The 24,035-nt window shown below is 44.4% G+C and overlaps 1 protein-coding gene across 5 annotated transcripts in view; it reads left to right on the forward strand.

Annotated features, from left to right (window-relative positions):
* The window catches only part of RASSF7 (Ras association domain family member 7), a 126,348-nt gene that overhangs the window by 33,431 nt on the left and 68,882 nt on the right, over positions 1 to 24,035 (forward strand). The window contains exon 1 of one of the 5 annotated variants that reach the window (XM_034770392.1): positions 15,708 to 16,092. The exons of the other annotated variants lie outside the window; for them this stretch is intronic. The gene's annotated coding sequence lies outside the window, so the exon portion shown is untranslated. Of the gene's footprint in view, positions 1 to 15,707; positions 16,093 to 24,035 lie in introns of those variants that run through there. 5 annotated transcript variants of the gene reach the window in all.

Here is a 24,035-nt window from a genome sequence, read left to right on the forward strand (position 1 = left end):
CGGCAATGTCGATTTCAGTGCTACTACCCTTGTCGGGGAGGAGTACAGAAATCGATTTTAAGAGCCCTTTATGTCGAAGTAAATGGCTTTGTTGTGTGGACGGGTGCAGGGTTAATTTGATTTAACGCTGCTAAATTCGACCTAAACTCAGAGTATAGACCAGGCCGTAGAATGGAGTCCTTCAGGAGAGGGCAGTGTGGTCCAGTAGCTAGATTGCAGGCTTGGGAGTCAGGAGGTCTGGGTTCTATCCCCAACTCTGCCGCAGACTTACTCTGTTCCCGTGGGCAAGGCACTCCCCTGTCTGTGCCTTCAGTTCTCTCTCAGTAAAAATGGGGATAAGGCTGCCCTTCGTTTGTAGAAGCTGTTTGAGATCAGGAAGGTAAAAGCACTGTGAAAATGGCAAGCATTACTGGAGAAGTTTGCAAGTGCAATAAAGTACTGCCAGGGGTATGTTGCCCCAAGGCTTCAACAATGAGATTGTTCTATAGAAATTTGTGAAATATAATTGTGAACAATGACAAAGTGTAAACATGGGCAAAGCTAATTAAGCATAGGGAAGCAATGCCTCAAGGTGTACAGTTACTCCCAGATCTACATTTCATTGGCCACTCAGGTTCCTGCTGTTTCTCTCCCCCACCCTGGAGTCCCACACATTCCCATCACAAAAGCCTTTCCATGTTTATCACCCCACCCCTGAATACTTGGCTATGGTATTCAAAATGTTACAGATTACTACTTGCAGGCCTAAGGTGTTAGCTCCGCTTTGCAGTTGGCTGCCCTGCCAGATATAGCTATCCCCTTTAAGGATGATCTTCAGAGCCTGTCAGTGGCACTCTTCAATTATCCTGAGTGAGTGCAAGGCTCTCCCTCAAGACCTGAGCATGCTACTCCCCCCCACCCGCACAGTGGGGGAAGCTAAGGGCTGGGAATCTACCTGGTGTTTCCCAGCCCAGGTACCATTGTGGAGCTCCAGGCCTGAATTCTTCCTTTATTATAAAGTACTTGAATGACCCAACCTGCAATTGTGTTTCATTAAACTCTCCTCTGTCAGTATTGGTGGCTGATCCTAATCATACAACCTAGCAATGATTACAACCTAGGTAGTTTACACCTGGATACATCTATCCCACCTTTTCCCTTCTTCCCACTCCAGGTGGGTTCTTTCTGTACCTGGGCACCCAGGGCCTGACTCTCCACTGTGGGTTCATAGAATCATAGAATTTTTTCATTTGACCAGAGCTCGGAGAGCCGGGAAGCGACCTCAGGAGGTCATCTAATCCAATCCCCTGCTCAAAGCAGGACCAACCCCAACTAAATCATCACAGCCAGGGCTTTGTCAAAAAAACTTAAAAATCTCTAAGGATGGAGAGTCTACCACCTCCCTAGGTAACCCATTTCAGTGCTTCACCACCATCCTAGTGAAATAGTGTTTCTTAATATACAACCTAGACCTCTCCCACTGCAACTTGAGACCATTGCTCCTTGTTCTGTCATCTGCCACCATTGAGAACAGGCTAGCTCCATCCTCTTTGGAACCCCACTTCAGGTAGTTGAAGGCTGCTATCAAATCCCCCCCTCACTCTTCTCTTCTGCAGACTAAATTACCCCAGTTCCCTCAGCCTCTCCTTGTAAGTCATGTGTCCCAGCTCCCTAATAATTTTCATTGCCCTCTGCTGGACCCTCTCCAATTTGTCCACATCCCTCCTGTAGTGGGGGGACCAAAACTGGATGCAATACTCCAGATGTGGCCTCACCAGTGCCAACTAGAGGGAAATAATCACTTCCCTCAATCTGCTGGCAATGCTCCTACTAATGCAACCCAATATGCCATTAGCCTTCTTGGCAACAAGGGCACACTGCTGACCCATATCCAGCTTCTTGTTCACTGTAATACCCAGGTCCTTTCCTGCAGAACTGCTGCTTAGCCAGTTGGTCCCCAGCCTGTAGCAGTGCATAGGATTCTTCCTTCCTAAGTGCAGGACTCTGCACTTGTCCTTGTTGAACCTCATCAGATTTCTTTTGGCCCAATCTTCCAATTTGTCTAGGTCACTCTGGACCCTATCCCTACCCTCCAGTGTATCTACCGCTCCTCCCAGCTTAGTGTCATCTGCAAATTTGCTGAGGGGAAAATTAATCCCATCGTCCAGATCATTAATAAAAATGTTGAACAAAACCGGCCTCAGGACTGATCCCTGGGGCACTCCGCTTGAGACCAGCTGCCAACTAGACGTCGAGCCATTGATCACTACCCATTGAGCCCAACAATCTAGCCAGCTTTCTATCCACCTTATAATCCATTCATCCAATCCATACTTTTTTAATTTGCTGCAAGAATACTGTGGGAGACTATATCAAAAGCTTTGCTAGTGTCAAGATATATCACATCCATCACTTTCCCCATATCCACAGAGGCAGTTATCTCATCATAGAAGGCAATCAGTTTGGTCAGGCATGACTTGCCCTTGGTGAATCCATGTTGACTCTTCCTGATCATCTTCCTCTCCTCCAAGTGCTTCAAAATGGATTCCTTGAGGACCTGCTCCATGATTTTGCCGGGGACTGAAGTGAGGCTGACTGGTCCGTAGTTCCCCTTTCTTCCCTTTTTAAAATATGGGCACTACATTTGCCTTTTTCCACTGGTCTGGGACCTCCCCCGATTGCCACAAATTTTCAGAGATAATGGCCAATGGCTCTGCAATTACATGAGCCAACTCCCTTAGCACCCTTGGATGTATTAGATCTGGACCCTTTATACTTGTGTGAAGTGTGTGTGAAACAGCCCCTAGTGTGATGGAGAATTATGACTGGTAGCACTTTGCACTGTAAATAAATACAAAAGTTATATCCTTGGAGAATCAAGGAATATATTAGTTCCCACACTCAGGCCTCAAGCACATGTCTAAAATTAAGCACGTAAGTAGTCCTGCCATGGCACAACATGGGAATTAAATCTTAAAGTTACACACGAGCTTAGGTGTTTTGCTGGATTGGGGCCCCGGTCCATGAGGAGAGGTACCTCAAATTGCCTCCACCAGTGAGTGGCAAAGATGTGCATCTCCTCTAAAGTTAAAATTGCTAAAAAGTTGGAGGCTGGGGGAAGGCAAATTTACATGGCATAAGGATCTGTGTTGGGGGACTAATGATGATAACCTGTTAATGTGTTATATTTTCAAAAGTGAAAGCTTTATCTCTGGAGGCTGAGTGGAGCCCCAGATCAAAGTATGAGAATAGAGGGTTAGGCTTCATAGACAAGCCATGGCAGGTTAAATGCCTTTACTTCTGCAGAAAGATAGACAAACCAGATCACGCCGGGAAGCCCAGCTCCCAGTGGGGGACAGATTAGCAATGCCACTGGTATATTTACACACGTGGAAGGAGTGAGCGCCAGTCAGTGACGGTATCTAAGGTTGGGCTTGTGTGGTGCTGCAGTGAAGAGGCTTCTCCATGTTCAGAGGAGAGAGGTCAGGTCTAGATAAACAGTACGTGGTCCCAGTAGCTTTAGTCCCCATCACAGAATCACTGAGGTGGTAAGAAAAACTTTAACAGCTGCAGTGCTGCTTTTGAACCTAACAGTAAAGGATGGGTCAGGAGGTCACTGCTTCAGTGCCCCTGGGAAGGAGAGAACTTTTTCCTGGAAGCCTTTGAAAACCTTAACTAAATTAGCGTGACTGCCTTTGCTAAATGCTTGAGAAATCCAGATGGCTCAGGTCACAGGCTTCCCTATAAGCAGAGACACCAATAACTGTTTGCATTCCCATACCCAGCAACATAAGTAATGGTGCTACTTCCTGGGAAGATTATATATATATATAAAATAGTAGCCAATACATGTGAAAAATAAACATTGTGGTATTTGGAGTTTCTTCTGATATCCCCTTCTCTGCTCCTTCCTTTCCTCTTTCCCTCCACCTTCACTTCTTCATCTCACCTCCTTTTCCACTCTCTCTCCTTTTGCCCTCTTCTCCCTCTACTCTGCCCTATGTCACACAGCTCAGCTCATTGCTGGTGGTGGGACTGGGACATCTGTGGGGAGTTCTAATAATGATAGACAAGAGCCTGAGTCAAAACTCGAAATCCAAACAACCCCCTCACAGGCACACACTGCCGGTGGGAAGTCCTGGAACCCAGATCTGATTTTATTATTGTTATTCATTGTTATTTTTTGCTGGCTCCTTTCCTTGTAATGGCATGAACCAAAGCTGATCCAAACTTCTGAGGTGTTTATTCACAATGTGATTAGGATTTGGCCGCTCAGGTCCATCCCCTAACTTGTATTTCAGGTAAATAGCTGATGCAATGGATTAGCAGATGATTAAACCAGTGGCAGTCTAAGAGTGCTACTTATTACACAAAAATGTGGTCATACTGTTCTCTCTTCCCCAGTTCCCTTTACCCTGTTTCATTTCTCTGCTAGGTCTTGATTGTGAGCTCTGTGTGTCAGGGACTGTTTGCAAAGCACTTGGTGCAGCTGAGCCAATGATCCTTGGCTGGGGCCCCAGGTAGTGCTGTAATACAATAAATATTAACAATATGATAGTGTAGGGGGAAGCAGGGCCGGCTCTGGCTTTTTGGCCGCCCCAAGCAAAAAAAAAAACAAAAAACCAACCAACCAAACAAAAAACAGGGCGGCCAGAACGGCAAAGCAAAAAAAAACCCAAAAACCTGCGACGCGGCCGGAGTGCGGGTGCAGGGGGACCGACTGGGAGGGGGAGGGGGAGGGAGCAGGCGGGAGAGAGAGAAAAGGGGGCGGCCAGGGCTACAGCAGGGGCGCTGCCACACGGCCCCTCCCGCTGCGCCGCCTCCTGCCGTCTGCCGCGAGGGCTCCGCTCCAGTCCGCTCCAGAGGGCGGCTGGAGCAGAACAAAAAAAACCCCCCAAAAAACAACAAAAAAAGCGGCCGTGCCGCCCTAGGATTGGGCAGAATGCCGCCTCCAACAATCTGCCGCCCCAACCACCAGCTTGCTCAGCTGGTGCCTGGAGCCGGCCCTGGGGGGAAGACAGCTACAATGGCAGCTGTTGTTGTTATTACTGATATAGCCCCATAGGTACAAGATGCTGTACAAACGCATAAGAAGGTCAGGGTCTCAATATCTGAGGCGCTTACACTGTAAAGATCTGATCCTGCAGGGTGCTGCTGATCTCCCTGAATTCACATTTAAGTCACATGAAATGCTCAGCAACTTTCAGGGACAGGCCGCTCTGAAGTACCATTGAGGGATGGGAGAACTCCTACAGCTTTAGAATCTGGAAATTCCATCCTTAGACAAGAACATAACCTGGTGGAGAAAGGCAGAACTAGAACCAAAGGCTGGGAGTTAAGGCCAGTTAAATTCAAGTTAGAAATAATGCACAAGTTTTTAACAGGGAAGGTGATTAACCATTGGAACAAATGACCTGGGGATGTGGTGAATTCTCCATCTCTTGAAGTCTTCATGTCAAGACTGGATGATTTTCTGGAAGATGGTGTTTCTGCCAAACACAAGTTATTGGGCTCAATACAAGGGTCACAGGGTGAAATTCTCTGGCCTGTGTTGTTCAGGAGATCAGACTAGCTGATCATTCTGGTCCCTTCTGGCCTTAAAATTGTTGACTCTGAGACCTGACCTCTGTTTGGTCTGACAAATTACAGCTTCCCAGCTGCTTTGATGTTGTATTACTTTTTATTTTTCATTCCTCTGGTTGTCCTGGAAACAGAGAAAAAAATACTTTTAAACAAGATCATTTACTTTCAAGGTGGCATCTTGCACAGCACACTCTGTTGCTTAGTTAAACAAAACATAATGGTTTTAAATTAAATTTCTCTTTGGGGGGGGAGAACAGTTTACATTTAGGGGGAGAGCTTGTTTTGAGAAACATGAAAAATGTCATCAAACTTCAAACTGTCCAAAAGTTCTAACGATTCCATGAAACCTAAGTCCTCAATGAGTCCTCTCTATCCAATTATGGGTCAAGGTGAAGGAGGTGAGCATTGGAAGGCAGGTGAAACAAATTGGTTCGAAGGAGGAAAGGAAGCCAAATCCTTGTTCTGTTGAAGGCAATGGGAGTTTTGTTAATGACTTAGGAAGGATGGCTGAGGAACTGGAGTGGTAGTTGGGAGTTCAGGTTTAAGTTCCTGACTCTGCCACAGCTTTCTTGTATAACCTTACGCGTGCCATTTAATCTCGTTGTACATCGTATGTAAAGTGGGGATGATAATACTTCCAATATCTGTCTAGTCTATTTAGGTTGTAAACTCTTTGGAGCAAGGACTGTCTTGCTTTATGACTGTATAGTATCTCGTACAATGGGGGCCTGATCTTAGTTGGAGCCTCTCTAGGTGATACTGCAATGCTAATAATAATGAGAATGACGTCAGTGGCACCAGGTTTTGTCATGTGCAGAAATACGACTTTTTTGTGGTCACTGGATCCTCAGTTAAGTCAATCAAAATTACAAGACCTTTATTGCACATCTGTAGAGTACTGGCTTTTAAACTGCACGATTAACATCCTAACTGGTGTAGTTTCTCTGTGGAAATAAATTAATTCAGATCAATTTGGGGGAAATTATAGTAGAGCTGCACTTTACGGATGACTAGGAGCTTGTTTGATTAATGTACAGGTTTAAACAGAAAAGCCACTCTGTTTCTGACCTGGGTGCTAGTTGGGTGGTAGGCGAATCAGAATTTGGGCCATGTTGTCAATCCATGGGGGGAGGGATAGCTCAATGGTTTGAGCATTGGCCTACTAAACCCAGGGTTGTGAGTTCAGTCCTTGAGGGGGCCACTTAGGGATCTGGGGCAAAATCAGTACTTGGTCCTGCTAGTGAAGTGACCTTTCAGAGTCCCTTCCAGTTCTATGAGATAGGTATATCTCCATATATAAATAGAAGTGCCATTCTTGGGGAGGGATAGCTCAGTGGTTTGAGCATTGGCCTGTTAAACCCAGGGTTGTGAGCTCAATCCTTGAGAGGCCCATTTAAGGAACTGGGGTAAAAATCTGTCTGGGGATTGATCCTGCTTTGAACAGGGGGTTGGACTAGATGACCTTCTGAGGTCCCTTCCAACCCTGATATTCTATGAACTGCAAACATCCTTCATGGCACAGGCTGTGTGCGCTGTGGTGGCAGGATTCTCAGCCTCCACTGGGAGCAGCAGGATGTGTCCGACACTGCTGACAAAGAACCCAGGGGTATCAGGGTTGTGTTTCAGAAAAAGGCATATCCAGTTCTCCTCATATAGTAAGACGAGTCAGCTCTCTGCATGGCCTTTCATTGTGGGGAATAATTGGGAAAATATAAGAGCCCATCTGTCCTAATGAAAAACAAAACAGTGTGTGTTATTCCTGCCACTTCTTGTCCAGTGATGCCAATCAGGGCCCTGATTGCCAGCCAAGTCAGCAGAATTGAAACTTTTAAACTGGGCAGAGCTTATGGTGAGACTTCAGTAGGTCAGGCGCCAAGTCCTCAGATACTGTGGTGCTCAAATGACTTAGAAAAGCCTATAAGTAAAGACATTATCCATGGATTCACAGAATGGCCCACAGTGAAACAAAACGGATCAGTCCTCGAGGGAACCAAGCAGTCGTGTAACATTGTAGTTACCTGGGTTATACTTCCCAGATTGCACTTGTCTGCCTTTAAGGCAGCCTGTCACACAATTACATAGTATGGTTTATTTATTACAAGACCCAAGGTCACCCATCCTCACTTCTGGTGTCGGGTTACAGCTCGTAGGCGGGCTTCTCTTCATGGAAAATTTTCACCCCAACATAGCAGATTACCTCTTAGGCTGAGAAAGTGACTCTTTTTGTCTGTTGATGCAAATGCTTCTTTGGGAACACTTGGATTCTGGTATTTCCTATCTCTTCTAGTGAGGGAAAACCTCCTCTTGGGAACATGCCCTTTCATGTGCTGAGCCAGGCAGTCAGTGTGCTGTGTAATTTATCTGCAGTACATGAAATATAGCTGCTGAGTCAGGAAAGAACTGTGACTCAGAAACTCCAGGAGCATCAGCAGGTCAAGAGGTATACTCCCAAGGTCAGGAAAAATCCTCTATAAGAGGAAAAAACGGAAAGTATAGTGCAGTGTGCATTATATAGACAGGTTTCAGAGTAGCAGCTGTGTTAGTCTGTATCCGCAAAAAGAACAGGAGTACTTGTGGCATCTAAGAGACTAACAAATTTATTAGAGCATAAGCTTTCGTGGACTACAGCCCACTTCTTCGGATGCATATAGAGTGGAATAAATATTGAGGAGATATATATACACACATACAGAGAGCATAAACAGGTGGGAGTTGTCTTACCAACTCTGAGAGGCCAATTAAGTAAGAGAAAAAAAACTTTTGAAGTGATAATCAAGATAGCCCAGTACAGACAGTTTGATATCAAACTGTCTGTACTGGGCTATCTTGATTATCACTTCAAAAGTTTTTTTTCTCTTACTTAATTGGCCTCTCAGAGTTGGTAAGACAACTCCCACCTGTTTATGCTCTCTGTATGTGTGTATATATATCTCCTCAATATTTATTCCACTCTATATGCATCCGAAGAAGTGGGCTGTAGTCCACGAAAGCTTATGCTCTAATAAATTTGTTAGTCTCTTAGATGCCACAAGTACTCCTGTTCTTTTATTATATAGACAGGGCACCCCACTCCCTACTCAAAATTGAAATATAATCTCCAGCTCCTGCACCAGGCTGCACTGGTTGATCAAGAGGCAACAGACACATTTAGTGATAAACTTCTGGCACTGATTTTTCACAAGTACTGAGCATACACTGCACCACTTGAGATCAGAGGGTGCTGAAGCTGCTTAGCACATCTGAAAATCAGACCCACAGTGCTTAATTGTAGAGTTGGTTGAGAAATAGTTTTTTTCCCCATGGAAAACTTCAATTTTGGCAGAAATTCAAATTCCAAAATATTTGTTTTGGAAATACTGGTGAGGTGACTCATGGATATTGTAGTTTGTGTGTTTCCAGCTCTCATTCTCTTTTATAGATTAGGCTCCCTTGTTGGACTACATCTCCCATGATGCACTGTGGTCTCCCCAGTTGGAGAAAGGGAAGCAGTGTATCATGGGAGTCCCTGGTCATGGTGCATTATGGGAGATATAGTTTGGCCAGGTCTACAAACCTCTATTGGTATAACTACATTGCTCAGCGGTGTGAAAGATTCACATCCCTGAGCGATGTAGTTATGCTGACCTAGCCTCTTGGGTAGACAGCGCTATGTCAAGGGGAGAGTTTCTCACCAGTTGCACCAGTGCAGCTGCACCACTGTAGCACTGTTCATGAAGACAAGCCCTGAGTACCTTTCTCAGACCTGTGGAAGAGCTCTGCCTATCTCAAAAGCTTGTCTCACCAACAGAAGTTGGTCCAATGAAAGGTATGACATCATCCACCTTGTCTCTCCAAAATAGTTGTTGAACATAAAGACAGAGGTAAATACAGTTAACATTTTAAACCCATCTCAGTGGATGGTCTCAATAACACATCGTTCCAAGTTCAGTGGAATCGCTCATATGTGTAGAGGAACTCCTGTGCATAAATGTTTGTAGGATTGGGGACTAAGGGACCATTTTCACCCTGAAAGTGATACGTTTTTATTTTATTGATCGTAAGGTATCACACTGACTTCCTTTAGATTTTAAATCTCTTTTGATTCTTGTTAAAAAAAAAAAAATCAAAGAAGTCTACCATACCTATTTCGGACTGTGAACCTCAGACCATTTACTTTGGTTCTGATCAAAATCTTCAAAGTGAGTCCAAACAAAAACCAAGATGGAAATCTGATCAGAATAGTCTTTTTATTGTGTGTGTGGGGCGGGAGGAGGGCGAGGGGAAAGGGTGGATACACTTCTGTTTCTTCTAGATTGTAAACTCTCCAGGGCAGGGGACTGTCTTATACTGTGACAGATGCATTATCTGCTCTTAACAAATAATTAATAATAATAAACAGTAATCCAAAACAACAACAAACTTAATTAAAAAATCAATTAAAGCTGCTGGGTGACAGCAACATACTAACCTATTGCATCACTTACAAACCCCATGGGACACTAAGTCTGACACAGCTCGCCCAACAGGATACAAAGTATTCTAGCCAAGTATCAATTAATGCATATGTAAGTATAATAATGTAATGCAGCCCAACAGTCCTGTAACCCATCGCAGCACAACCGCCACAATAACTGGGATCCAACATGAATACTATTCTTTCACCAGTAATCTCAAAATAGAAACGCACCACAAAACCTTTTGGGGAATAGAAAACCACATAGAAAGTGTACATGTTCCAGTTAATGACACATGACCCCAGATTCTCTGTTGAACTCCACGCCCTTTGCACTTCTCAGCTGGCACAGATGGAGCCCCTGTCAGTTTTAAATAGTCAGTGAGAATTCCCCTCCTGGAATTCCCGCTGCTGCTGTAAACGCTCCTGAGGTAGCTGCCCCACACTGTCCAGCAAGGGGTGGGGAAGGATGTGTCAGAGATGCTTCATAATGCTATGCTGGTCCTCTGCTGGCTGCTCTAACAGATGCCGGCACTGGTGGCATAAAATCAGAGCACTGGCAATTAGCTCTGACACTTCCCCAGCAGCAAATTGTTGGCCCACAATTGAGAATCCAGCCCATGCTGTGTAATAACGAAGGGCCTTCTCCACCCCTGCATTTCTCTAATGTCATACTGGTATTATTCCATTTCAGTTGCACCAAAATAAACTGGAGTAATTTAGTGGCGAATCAAATGCAAACTATCTTGTTTGGGGGGGGGGGGGGGTTTTGGATTATTTTTTGTAATCTATTGTTTGCTAAAATCAGACAATGAATTTGGCATTGTACCTTTCCTGGAGAGTTAACAATCTTGGATCCCAAACCTGCAAAGACTTTCTCATGCTTCATGTTAAACATGTGACAGTAATCTCATCAAAACCACTGACTTTGATGAGACGACTCGTATGCTTAATATTAAGCATGTGCACATAAGCCTTGGCAGGATCAGGGCCAGGGCCGGCTCTAGGTTTTTTGCCGCCCCAAGCAAAATAAATAAATAAAATTAAATTAAAAAAAAACCTCCAAGAGCACAACTACCGAAGCAAAAAAAAAAAAAAAAAACCTCCCAGAATGCCGCCCCTAGAATTGTGCTTCCCCAAGCACATGCTTGGTTTGCTGGTGCCTAGAGCCGGTCCTGATCAGGGACTAACAGCCACATAGAGGATCAGATTCTGATGTACTACTCAATGGGTGCAAGTGTCTTACTCTGCAAGTAGCTCCATTGATTTGTGGAATCAGGTATGAATCCCCAGGAGTAAGGGGTTCAGAATCTGGCCCAGAGAGAAGATATTGAGATTGTAGGTAGATATTATATGTAGATACTGACATTTATGTTGTGGGCCTCATGGAAGAAATGGGTCTTCTGAGTGAGAAAATGGTGAGGAGAAACTTATAACATCCACAGCACCAGGGACCTTCTAAACATTACAGTAGCCCTTCACCATGCTGGGAGGCACCTGTATGTTCCCAAACCTGCTCAGCTTGTCTCCTTTCCTCCTTGCATCATGTTTCTTAAGTTTGTAGTGTGTAGACTGCAAAATACCTGAAATGAAGGGCCTGACCCAAAGTCCTTTAGTCAGGTCTCAGATCTTTTAAAGCTCTAATCCTTAAAGGCTTTGGCAGATGATTGGAGTTTAGAAAACATCAAGTAGGCACATTTCATTCCAGGCAGTTCCTCTCTAAACAGAGATTATTTTCTCAAACCCATGTAGATCTCTGCCAAGAAAGGCGACAGTTTTATGGCACAGTCCTATCGTTGGAAAAACACAGGCTTTTAATTATTTTTATGAAGCAGGTTTATCTTGCTGTGCTTGACAGTAACTCCCTGTTGGCTTTTTTACTCAGTAATAATCCAAATCAACATGCTGCAGGGATTTCCCTTAAAATTCAAAGACTAAAGCCTGTAATTAAGGAATCTGGAATCTTATAAACCTCTGTGATATGATCAGACTGACGTTTTGTAACCCTGGTTTGAGGAACATTTCAGCTGCTTCTCTGAACAATGCTGATAGAAAACTTTCCCATATACCTACATGAGCCATGGAGTCTGAACAATCTAATACTAGCTCACTCTCACATTGAGATCATTCTCAGCTGATCAGGGGCCCAGTCCTACGATCTTTGAGTACAAACTGCTTTGATACAGAGAGGGAAGGATGAAGGAAGAAGTTGAATACAAATACAGGGCTTGGTTCTGCACCACTGAAGTTGATGCAATTTTAAAATTGACAAGGAAATGCTTTGTCCGCGCAACTAGCCTGTGGAACTCATTGTCACAAGATCTCATTGCTCCCAAGAGCGTAGCAGGATTCCAGAAAGAGATGGATATTTTTATGGATAAAAAGAACATCCAGAGTTGGAGTAGCAAGGCTGAAAAAGAGCGTCTGGGAGGGATATAAATCAGTCAGTTTATGGGCACAAGCCAACCCCTCAGTTATGGAGCTTAGGAAAAAACTTTGTCTGAAGACAGATTATGCCATAACCACCTACTGGAAGGTTTCTTACACTTTCCTCTGAAGCAGCTGGTACAAGCCACTGGCAGAGACAGAATACTTGTCTAGATAGAGTCACTGAGATCCTGTACGGCAATTCCTGTGCTCATATTGGAAGTCTTCCAACTGACTGAAATGTAAGCAGCACTGGACCCATAAGGACTCCAGGTGCACTTGGTGAAAGCACCAGCTGATTAGCTGGCAGCAGCTCAAATGGCGTAACAGGTTGTTTTCTTACAGGTGCAGCTTGGATTACAGCAGAGCACTCCCCCCTTGTGTGGTCATATCAGCTCCAATTACTGTGTCACCTGGTTGCCAATGAGGCCCTGAGTTTGAGTTCTCTGTGTGTGTGTTATCTCTGCCATTGTCCTAGAGCTGCTTTGTTTAAAGAACCATTAACCTTTTATGGCCCTGAAGGATCTGAACGATTTCTTTAGGCTTTTAAAAAGTTACTATTATTAGTCAATGAAAGTGGATGGCCAGCAATACTGTGACATAGAAGGCAGAGGAAGATTCACCAGGAGTAAAACATCAGAGAATATTTCTTGCCTTTGAAATGCTAACCGAATAGATTTATAGTTACACTGCAGGATTGGGCCCTTGATACTAACACTGCATAGATTTTAGCTTCCGAGGAGAAGGTGGCCTCATAATTGATTTCTGTACTCAACTATAATGCTTAGCTGCAAGGGGGTGCTGGGTTTTAGTCCCAAGACAACTGATCTATAAAACTAATTTTGAAGAGTGAAATAATCCTTCAGCACTTTCTAATGAACAACAGCATTGTATTCACGTTGCTCTGTATGTATTGTTTTAACTGAGGACCTGGTGTGCCAGTTAACTTCTACTAGAAGAGATTTGTTTTTTAAATTGAAATGTGGTGCGCTCATAAAAGGTGCTAGTTTTACAGCCCTGGAAACTGAGGAAGTTTTAAGCAGCGTTGTTATAGCTTTCAGAGTTGCAGCCGTGTTAGTCTGTATCCGCAGCTGTGTCAGTCCCAGAATATTAGAGAGACAAGCTGGGTGAGGTAATATCTTTTATTGGACCAACTCCTGCTGGTGAGAGAGACACGCTTTTGAGCTTACATGGAGCTCTTCTTAAGCTTTCACGATGCAGTCGGTAGTGCAGCAGCAAACGGCTTTGTCTGCGACAGGAAACTGGAATGATCAGTTTGTACTTGGAAACCGTAAAGTGGTCCAGGTTGCTGTGGTTCACAAACATAGTCTGAATTTCCAGTTTTGGAGTGAAACCCAGAAGTAGGGGAATTTGGGCTGGTTTGGGATTTCTTTATGGTTCCACATAGCTCTTCTCAACCTTCCCCCCCATCCGCTGGGGTGGGAGATGAGGTGGAACAAAGGCCCTACAATGAACAAATAACAACAGGAGGTGATTTAAGATACATAGGATAAATAACATTTTCCATGACAGGTCAGCATTTTTTCTATTAACTTATTAGACTTTAAAATAACACAGAAAAATAAACATAATAAATGGCATATAAACTTCTCATAATATATTAACCATGTGCTATCTAATCTTAGCTATACATTAAACATTTCAAAAAAAGAAGAACAGGAGTACTTGTGGCACCTTAGAGACTAACAAATTTATTTACTAATAAATTTGTTAGTCTCTAAGGTGCCACAAGTACTCCTGTTCTTCTTTTTGCGGATACAGACTAACACGGCTGCTACTCTGAAACCTGTAATGAAACATTTCAGTACATATATAATATGAATGGTTAAAATCATAGAAGTGTAGGACTGGAAGAGATCTCGAGAGCTCATCTACTCCAGTCCCCTGCACTCATGGCAGGGCTAAGTATTATTTAGACCATCCTTGACAGGTATTTGTCTAGCCTGCTCTTAAAAATCTCGAATGATGGACATTCCACAACCTCCCTAAATTTATTCCATGACAGGAAGTTTTTCCTAATGTCCAACCTAGACATCCCTTGCTGCAATTTAAACCCATTGCTTCTTGTCCTATCCTCAGAGGTTAAGGAGAACAATTTTTCTCCATCTTCCATATAACAACCTTTTATGTACTTGAAAACTTTTATGATGTCCCCTCTCAGTCTTCTCTTCTCCAGACTAAACAAACCAATTTTTTTCAATCTTCCCTCAGAGATCATGTTTTCTAGACCTTTCATCATTTTTGTTGCTCTCCTCTGGACTTTCTCCAATTTGTCCACATCTTTCCTGAAATGTGGCGTCCAGAACTGGACACACTACTCCAGTTGAGGCCTAATCTGGGACAACCAGAACTGCATTCAGTATTCAATATGTGGCTGTCCCATGGATTATTATAGTGGCATCATGATACACTGTCTTATTATATATCCCTTTTCTAATGATCCCTAACATTGTTAGGTTTTTGACTGCCACTGCACATATAGCAGATGTTTGCGGAGAACTATCCACAATGCCTCCAAGATCTTTTTCTTGAGTGGTAACAGTTGATTTAGACCCCCATGATTTTGTATGTATAGTTAGGCTTATGTTTTCCAACGTGCATTTATCAGCATTGAATTTCATCTGCCATTTTGTTGTTCAGCCACCCAGTTTGTGAGATCCCTTTGTACCTCTTCGCAGTTTGCTTTGGACTTAACTATTTTGAGTAATTTTGCATCATCTGAAAATTTTGCCACCTCAAGTAATTTTGTATCATCTGCAAATTTTACCATGGATGACAATGATAATGGTGGGAAAGAGACTTTTTCAATGGAAGGCCACACGTTGACTTCAGTGGAATTCAGACCAGACCCCCAAATCTGAGTGTAGAAAAGTAAGACATTTGAAAAGTGTGGGAGGGGGACCTTAAAATCTCAGGTGCCTCCATGGAGGCCTTCTTGAGTGAAGAGGCTAGGGAGTGTCTGCACTAGAGATGGGACCAAGCCACAGGATAAGGAATAGGATCTGGATTTTGAACACCCCAGTGTTTGGATCTGTGGCTTTTGTGGGGAGGAGGCATTTAAAGATAGGGGCATCTGGCCAAATTGGATTGGGATGTGGGGTGGGAATTTAACACCTCCCGACCCAAAAGTGGGGGGTGCTCAGCGGTGGGGCTGGTTGAGGAGCCCGAGCCGCTTGCCTTACGCGGATCTCCCAGCGTAGCTCTGCCCACACCTGCGAGCCCTGGCATGGCAGTGGGAGGGGCCGGGCAGGGGGCGGAGCCGGAGCCGGGCGCAGCGGACCGGGCCGCGCTGTGCAGAGACGGGCTGCAGGTTGCTGAGACCTTCGCAGCGAGGAGTTGCTGCTGCCTGAGCTCCGGCGATCGCAGCTGAGCGGGGCTGACGCGCGTCCCAGTGCGGCGGGAGAGGGACGGGCCGCTGCCCCCCCGCTACCGGGGCTTGGAGTCGCCTACAGAGGATCGGGCCCGAACTCCCCCCAACAAGTTTGCAAAGTGGAGCGGAGCCCGTGTGACCTTGCGCGGAGGGCAGCAGCAGCCGGAGCTGTGTGCGCGCGGGGAGGAGGCGCTGCTCCTGCGAGCTGGGTGAGGTGCTCGGCAAAGAGGATTTGCTTTGCTGTTTCTGTCCCGGCTTATGGGAGAGGAAATTCAGCCAGGTACGTGCAGCTGCTGCTGGGCGATCGGTCATCCCGCTCGCCTCCCTTGCCTCTGTGGTCTCCCTGCTTTTTTGTACTGTCTCCTCCAGGGCGCAGCCCACACCCAGCATCCCTCCTTTGCCCCCCTCCTCCTACTGCTCCTCTGCTTTCTCTTGTGGCCCCCTGGCACCCTGCTCCATTATTTTCTCCTCCCTGGAGGAAACATCCTTTAGCTCTTTCTTTAAAATACTTGTGTATTTAAAAAAAAATCTTCCGTGGGTTTTAACCTGGCCTGCCTTCTTGTGTGTGGCTCATTCAGCTCCCCACATGCGACTATTTGAGGTCTAAATCCCCTTTCATCTCCTGGGCATTGACTGGTTGTTTTTAGATGGAAGTGCAGCCTGCTGTGAAATCAGATTATCTGGAGTTTCTGGTTTATTCTTTTTAAGGCAGGGGAGAGAGGGACACGGCTTGGGGGTGGGGTGGAGGTGGAGGAAATTCATTTATTCTTCTATAAGTACTAAAAAGTTCTCAGCCCAGCCTAGGAAGAGCTTTAAATACAACCAGTGTTGAAATTAAAGCCCAGGGTGGGAATTAAGACATCAACAACCACCAACCACCCACGTTTAATGCAGTGGATTGTCTGTCTCAAGCAATTTGCATGTAGCATAATCAGCTGCAGCTCAGAGACTTGCATGCTACACCTTGTGTTTGGCTCACATGTATTTAACCTTTTACTTGCTGTCTAGCTAGCTGTGTGCCTCTCCCTCCCTCCCTCCGGAGTCACTCAGGGTTGATGCGTGAATAGAAAATTGTACGTTGGTAGACGTAACAAATTAATAATTCTATTGTACGTGCCTGCTCTGTGCCCCAAGACAGCCCCCAATCTGTGCAATTGGCACTATCTCTGACATTCAGGCGATTTAGTGCCACCCTGGAATGGGTACAGGTGGCACCGGTTGCTGCAGGTTTAGCTCTTGTTGCTCAGGTAATTGTATTTACCCTCTGTTGGGCAATAGGATTTTCAGTTGTCTCACAGCTAGCTGTTAAGTTAAAACCAATACCGTTTTATGATATAACTTCTGCATGGAGGGTTCAAGCACTTCTTCTGTGCCTTAACTGGACCTGTTGTGGTTTATGCTGCACAACGGATCTCTTTTCCTTCTACTGCTATTTCACTCCAATGCCAGACAGATTAGTAATAGCAGAAATATTGGGGAGAAGGTGAGACCAGTGCAGCCTGACTAATACAGGTACCGCAAAATCTGCAGTGGGAGGTGAAGCGGCCCCCTGAAGCTGTATCCATTTACCTTCTTTAATGACCTTTTCCATTAAGCCACACTGCAGCATACCATTGTACCTGTTCTACAAGTCTGTCTTCCTTGTTGCTGCTATGGGGCTTGTCCTGATTCCCTTCTATCCCACTCCTTATTGTCCCAGGCAGTCCCCTGGGTTCTATTCCCAGTTCTGACACTGACTCGCTCTGTGACCGTGGGCAAATCCTTTGACATACGTTGACAAATACAAAGTAAAACACATTGGAAGGACTAATCTGAATTACTTCTGCCACCTTGTATTCCAAATTAATTGTAACCTCTCAGGAGATGAACCAGGATGGCATTGTGGACAGCTCAATGAAAACCTCTGTTTAGTGTGCAGTTGCAGTTTAAAAAAAAAAAATGGCAAACAATGTTAGACTGCACAAGGAATGGGATAGAAAATAAAATTGCAAATATTATTATTTTAGTATAGAAACCAATGGTACTCCTTGCCCTGTAAATGTGCAACAAAATATCCCTGATGACAAGAGCTTTGACTTTTAAGTCACTTATATGAACATATATGAATGAGAACTTCCACAGTCCTACCTTCTTTGCCTCAGTCTTTCAGTCTGTCAAATGAGCATACTACTGAGCTATTTCCCAGGGTGCTAGTTAGGTTCTAATTAACATTTGTAAAGTGCTCTTGAATTACCCAGATGAAAGGTGCTATAGAAATGTAAAAGCTTTATCCTCCATCTGACATGGGCTCTCCCCTATCTGCACCCATGATCATGCTGCCTGATCTTAGTCTGAACAATATCCTGAGTTTCAGTAGCTCTGTCCCAGTTTTGAAAAAGTTCATTTTTTGGTGTGGTTTATGATATAACGGAGGGTGTTTTTTAAAGACATTCCATTGCCAATTTCATGGATATAACTTATGCTTAAGATGAAGACCTGACATGTTAGGTGTCCAAAAGTGAGTATTAAAGCGGTTGGTCTGCTAGGTGCTTATAAAAGCTTTTGGGGAGGAAGAATAGCCTTGTGGTTATAGCCCTAGATTGGCACTCAGCAGATCTGGGTTAATTGCTGGCTCTGCCACAGATGTCTTGTGTGACGTTGAGCAAGATGCTTAATCTTTCTGTGCCTCAGATCCACTGCATGTAAAATCAGAATAATAATGCTGCTTTTCTCCATTCTTTTTGTCTGGATGATCTACTTATATTGTAAGTTCTTTGGGGCAGGGATGGTCTTTTACTATATGTTTGTACAGCAGGTAGAAAAATGGGGTTGATTACCATTATAACACAAAAACCCTGATCCTGGAAACAGTTACATCTGTGTTTAACTGTACTACCTTGAATAGTTCTGTAAAGCTAAACACTGAAGTGTTTGCAGGGTCCTAATAATAATCACTAATGTGTGTGGGTCCTAGTAGAAATACTTTTGCTTTATGAAATTAATATCTTTATGTTTCCTTCAGACTTTCATCTTAAATGAATAAACAAACTAAAACTGATCATAAATCTTTACTGGTAGAGAAGCAGATGTGATATTCTGTGGTAGTGCCCAGCGGCAACAATGCAGATGCGCTAGATGCTGTACAAACATGCAGGAAAACACTGTCCTCTCCAAAAAGCTTGCATTGTAATTTAATTTAGGTGAGTTAGTTTGTGTGTCCCTGCTGCATCGCACTTCTCTGAAAATAAGAAACAGGTGGTACCCTCTGGGATTAGCCTTGGGCACTTAAGAAATAAATTGGGAGCAGTCAGTCCCTCCAGAGAAATGGTGGGTATTCATTTTATTTGAAAATTCAAGTGGGCAGATTATAAATGCACAAATGCCATTATTTTCTTCCTTTGAAGTGAAATAACGTCTTAGCGAGGCCAGCCTCACTGGTGTAAAAAAGAAAAGAAAAAACAAACAAACGATCCAAACCCTGAGAGCCCATGATTTGTTGGTCAGCTTCAGGCGCAGTAATGCAGCTCCCATAAAAATTGAAATCTTTTAATGACAGCTCAGGATAAAACGACTTGGTGAGCTGTGCAAACTGTCCTAGCCATGACCCTCCTGGCATCGGCAAGGTTCTAAGCCCATTTACCATCTGCACAGCAGAGGCAAAAGCTACTCTGTGCTTGTCCTTGTGCTGTTTAATGTTATGAGCCAGCTTAGGCTCTCCCTCCACCCCCACTGGTGCAGCTGGACTTGAATTGGAGCAGCAAAGGCATGTGGGATGATTAAAAAATCATTTTATGTTTGTCTGCGTCATCTTGAGTGATGATATTCTATTATAAATGATAAATCCCTTAAACACCGCACATGAGTTCAAGCGGAAGCACTGTATTTTTGTCTGTCTTGGAGGCTTTCGCTGGAGCACCAGAGTGGAGTCAGTTGTGATGTAGGAGGGTTTCAGCTGGGTGCTGGAATGAGATCCGTACAGCATCTCCATCTCTACGGTAACAGATTAAAAATTCCCTGTTTGAACTGGATGCCAGGCTGGGCTGTTGTGGGGGCCACCCTGAGTTCAGCAGAGGGTGGGCTTGCTGGCTGGTGGAAGGCATGTTTGGCGGGGCAGGTGGATGGACTGAAGCTGGCATGGCTGGAGTAGCCCTAGAAAAAGGCTGTCTTCTATATGGTCCTTTTCCTGTTACTGCCTGTTTAAAGAAAGGTGTAAGCATTGAGGTTTCTCCAATTCTCTCAAGTACACATTGTCTAGGAGGAGCTCTTGGGACCAGAGAGAGTCTTGAGTGGGGGCGAATTTTCATACAAATTGGCCATTATCCATGTTTGCATCATTCCGATTCTTTCCTTCTGCAAAGTATGTTTGCGCTCATCATGTTTTTTCATCCTTAGTCCCTAATGTGTTGCAGTAGGAATAAACTTGCCTTTTAATTTCCATTGCCTTGTGACTGTTGCTTATAGTTACAAAAAACCTCAGTAGGTTTGCGAGGGAGGGAGCTGCCCTTTGATATGATACTGTTAAGAGACATAGAGGAGGCCACTTTAGCCTTGAGCACTTCATTGGAACAAAGTAAGTGTGTTTGGTAGCATAAACAAACTCTGTTATCACCTGCTAGAAGTAACCACCAGTTTCCTTGCTCTGGTCAGTTTGGTGAGCAGGAGGAGCTGGTTTTAACTCTGGTTCGTTGTCCGTGCAATAGTGTTAGAGACAGGGCAGTTCTACACTACAGAATTAAATCAGTATAACTACATCACTCGGGGGGTGAAAGATCCACACCCCGGAGTGACGAAGTTATACTGATCTAAGCGCTGGTATAGACAGCACTCTGTCGCCAGGAGAGCTTCTCCCGCCGACAGAGTTACCACCTCACAGAGGTGGATTAACTATACTGACGGGAGAGCTCTCTCCTGTTGGCATAGAGCATCTTCATGAAAGCACCACAGTGGTGCAGCTGTACCGATGAAATGTAGACCCGCCTAGAGCATCTGATCCTCAAAGGCACTGAGAACTCAGTTTCCTTTAACTGCCATTTGAATTATGGGTGCTGGCGCTTCCGAGAATCAAGCTTATAGTGTGTTATTTGGGGAGGGAGGTGGTTGATAGTGTGTCCCAAAAGTGGGGGAAGGACTTCTCATAAATGAGTTTGCATGGATACAGTTGGTGAGGGAGAAGGATGTACGGAACGTTTTTGATGGGTTCATGGAAATGATCCAAAGAGGCATCTCTGACAAGATGTAACTTTCACCACTCCCTCTGATAACACAGCAGACTCCTAGCAAGAATGCTACAGGATTCTGTGATGCCAGTAAGCTCTGGATAAGAGAACTTTGGTGGTCCTAGTGTGGTCACCTCTGAAGAAAGTTGTTTGGCAGGCATTGTGCAGTCATAACTTGCAGTGGCTTGACAACTTGAGCTGTCAGCAGGGGAATACTGGGTTGTGCATACTTCCATTAACGTTTCTTCCTTGTTCCAGGAAAGTTCAAGTCCCTGTACTTAGAATCCTCAGTGGGTTACTGGGGATGTCCCCAAAGAAGGCTACACACAGTCACTTGTACAAGGAAAATGGGGGCTGGATGGAAATTGTGTGTCCATGTGTGTTGAAAGCTTTATTGGAAGGGTATGGAGGATAGAAGGTTCTCTCTTAAACCCCTTGCCCTGGTTATGTAGCAGTGTTTCTCATCCCAGTAATGAAAAGGCATGACTCCCCAGAGGGCAGAGGTGTGCAGGGCAGTTTTGTAAGACAGGGTGGGAGGCCTCAGATTTTGCTTATTTGAAGACCTTGTGCCTGCTGGAATTCCAGGAATCCTTCACTGTGCTTTGCTGTGCTGCTCTCTCTGTCACAGATATCATGGGCTCCTCTGGGATGTCTTTAGAATAACCCCTATCTTATCTTGGAGCATGATATCTTGTTGACCTTTCAGCTGCCTTTTTTTTTTATTTTTTTTTTTAAGTGTAGGTTTTACTAAAATCTTTTTCCCTCCCTTATTAACAAATTTATGTGAAACTAGCCCTACTGACTAATTGAATGCCTTGAGCCCATGCTTAATGTGGCTGAGAGAATTCAGGCTTCCTTGCCAACTGTAAATACACTTCAGTCCTGCTCTGTGCCTCCCTTGTAGGCCTCTGTGTGTTAACCAGTCTTGGGCTGCAGTCTGTGGTCCGGGGTTTCTTGAACAGAGCATGATTGGTGGTCTGAACTGTAATGTGTCTTGTGCATGGGGAAGAGGAGTGAGTGGTTGTTCAGAACGGACGCACAGTGTTCACGTATGTGCAGACTGAAGATTTAAATCCAGATCTCCAGGCAAATAGCAACCCACGGCTCCTCCTGACTCCTAAGAAATGTATCTGTTCCTAAATACCTGCAGATGGCTTGGGTAAAAAACTTACAATATGAAAAATCTACTGCAGAACTTAATGGTTGTGTCACAACCTTCTGGCAATTGGCTCTGGCTACCTGGCACAATGGATCCAGCACAGTATTTGACTGAATGATCTGAGGATGCAGTGTCCAGTGCTCTTTCGGTTATTATGCTGTTCTGCCTCCTTTTGGTTTAGCACAATGAACTTCAGAGTCTCCAGTGTGACCTGCAAAGGCGTTAGATGACCACATAGCGGATTGAATTCACTTTTTAGCGTTAAGTTCCATTTGTCTGATGTTCTTGGTATTTTTATTCTGCATTATTGTTCTGATTTCCCCCCCCTTCTCTCTGGGCTTGTCTACACTAGGAAGTTTTGCAACATTAACTTATACCAGCATAGTTAGTGGAAATCCTTCCCTAGTATAGACGCAGTTCTACCAGTATAAAAGTATTTATTTATACAAGGATATCTTATACTGGTTCAGGAAGAAAAATAGGCTTTAATGATGTATAACATCTATTATGTACTGGTAGAACTGCAGGCACACTAGGGACTGTACCTGTATAATTATCTTTTGGGTACTTTTTTTTTTTTTTTTAAAGCATGCAACTTTGTGAAACTTCCTGTATCTGTTTAAACCTGGCTTATATTGCTTGAACTTGCTTCTATAAATTGCGAGGGCAAACTAAGCCAATACAAGTGTGTCCATGCACAAAGTTTGACGAAACCACTGCAAGCTTGTGTGTAGACAGGATCACCTTACAGGTGCAGCTAAATCCTTTTAATAGTGTCTGCACAAGGGTCTCTACAGGTTCCCTGAAACTTTTGTGTGTGCAGATCAGCCCTACAGGGACCTGTTGGCCCTGGTTCCAAACGTTCTTGGGAGTAGTTAGTTCCACAATGGGTGACTGTAACAGACTGACAGTGTTTGCTTGAAACACCCCACCCTCTTAGCAGGTATTGATTGTGCTGGGTTCTGCTGATTCACTGAGGTAGGTGGCTCACTCCCCCATCTTGATAGAAGGGAGGTGGGAGTGGCTTTTTGAGGGAGGGGAAAAAATAACTCAAGATTCTTAAACAGCTAGTGGCTTTTGGGTGCCTCAAATTTTAGGTTCCCCACTAAAAGGACCTGGATTTCAGAAAGTGCTGAGCTCCCTCCCTCTGAAAATTAGATCCCTTTCAAGAACCTCAGACTAGGCACCCAAAATAACAGGTTTTCAAGAAGCAACTTAACCTTAAGGTGTGGGCTGAGCAGACCTGAGCTAGAAACCTAGGCGCAAACAAGCTTGGGGAGAAATCTGGAGCTGAGCTTTGTTTATAGTAATTGACAATGTGAGGTCAAACACTCAAGAAGGTGGTGGTGGGGGGTGAGTGTTTGACCCTAGGCAGTGTGTGGACTTCGCTTTAGAACAAGTTGGGAAAGGTACCTGCTCATAGTGACGTAATAGCCTCTCACATTACTTAATGTTAGCTTAGCTAGGATGATGAGTCACCCCACTGCCTAGTATCTGGCTCTGAACTTGGCTTCTTCATGCTACAACACCTGAGTCATATGGTAATGATGTAAAAGTTCCAACCTGGTGACACGCTTCAGATACTTAAGTAGACACAGCGTACGATAACTGGAGATAGACGAGCGATTCAGCTGAGTTTCCTTGAAATAACAATTGAACAGATCTGGCTAGGTAGTATGATATATGCACCATGTGTAATACGCAGGCACGTAGGGTACACATGTTTGCTCTGTGGTGAGTCTTGCCTTCCTGAGAGCAGCTATGCATTATATGCTGGGGCGTGTTTGTTTGTGTGTATCTGTTTTATAATGTTCATTCTGATTTAGTCACTGTTAGATCACCGAGAAATTGTGGAGGAAGGGGGGAATG

Source organism: Trachemys scripta, chromosome 4 (assembly GCF_013100865.1).
Source record: "Trachemys scripta elegans isolate TJP31775 chromosome 4, CAS_Tse_1.0, whole genome shotgun sequence".
In the NCBI taxonomy this organism is placed as follows: Eukaryota; Metazoa; Chordata; order Testudines; family Emydidae; genus Trachemys; species Trachemys scripta.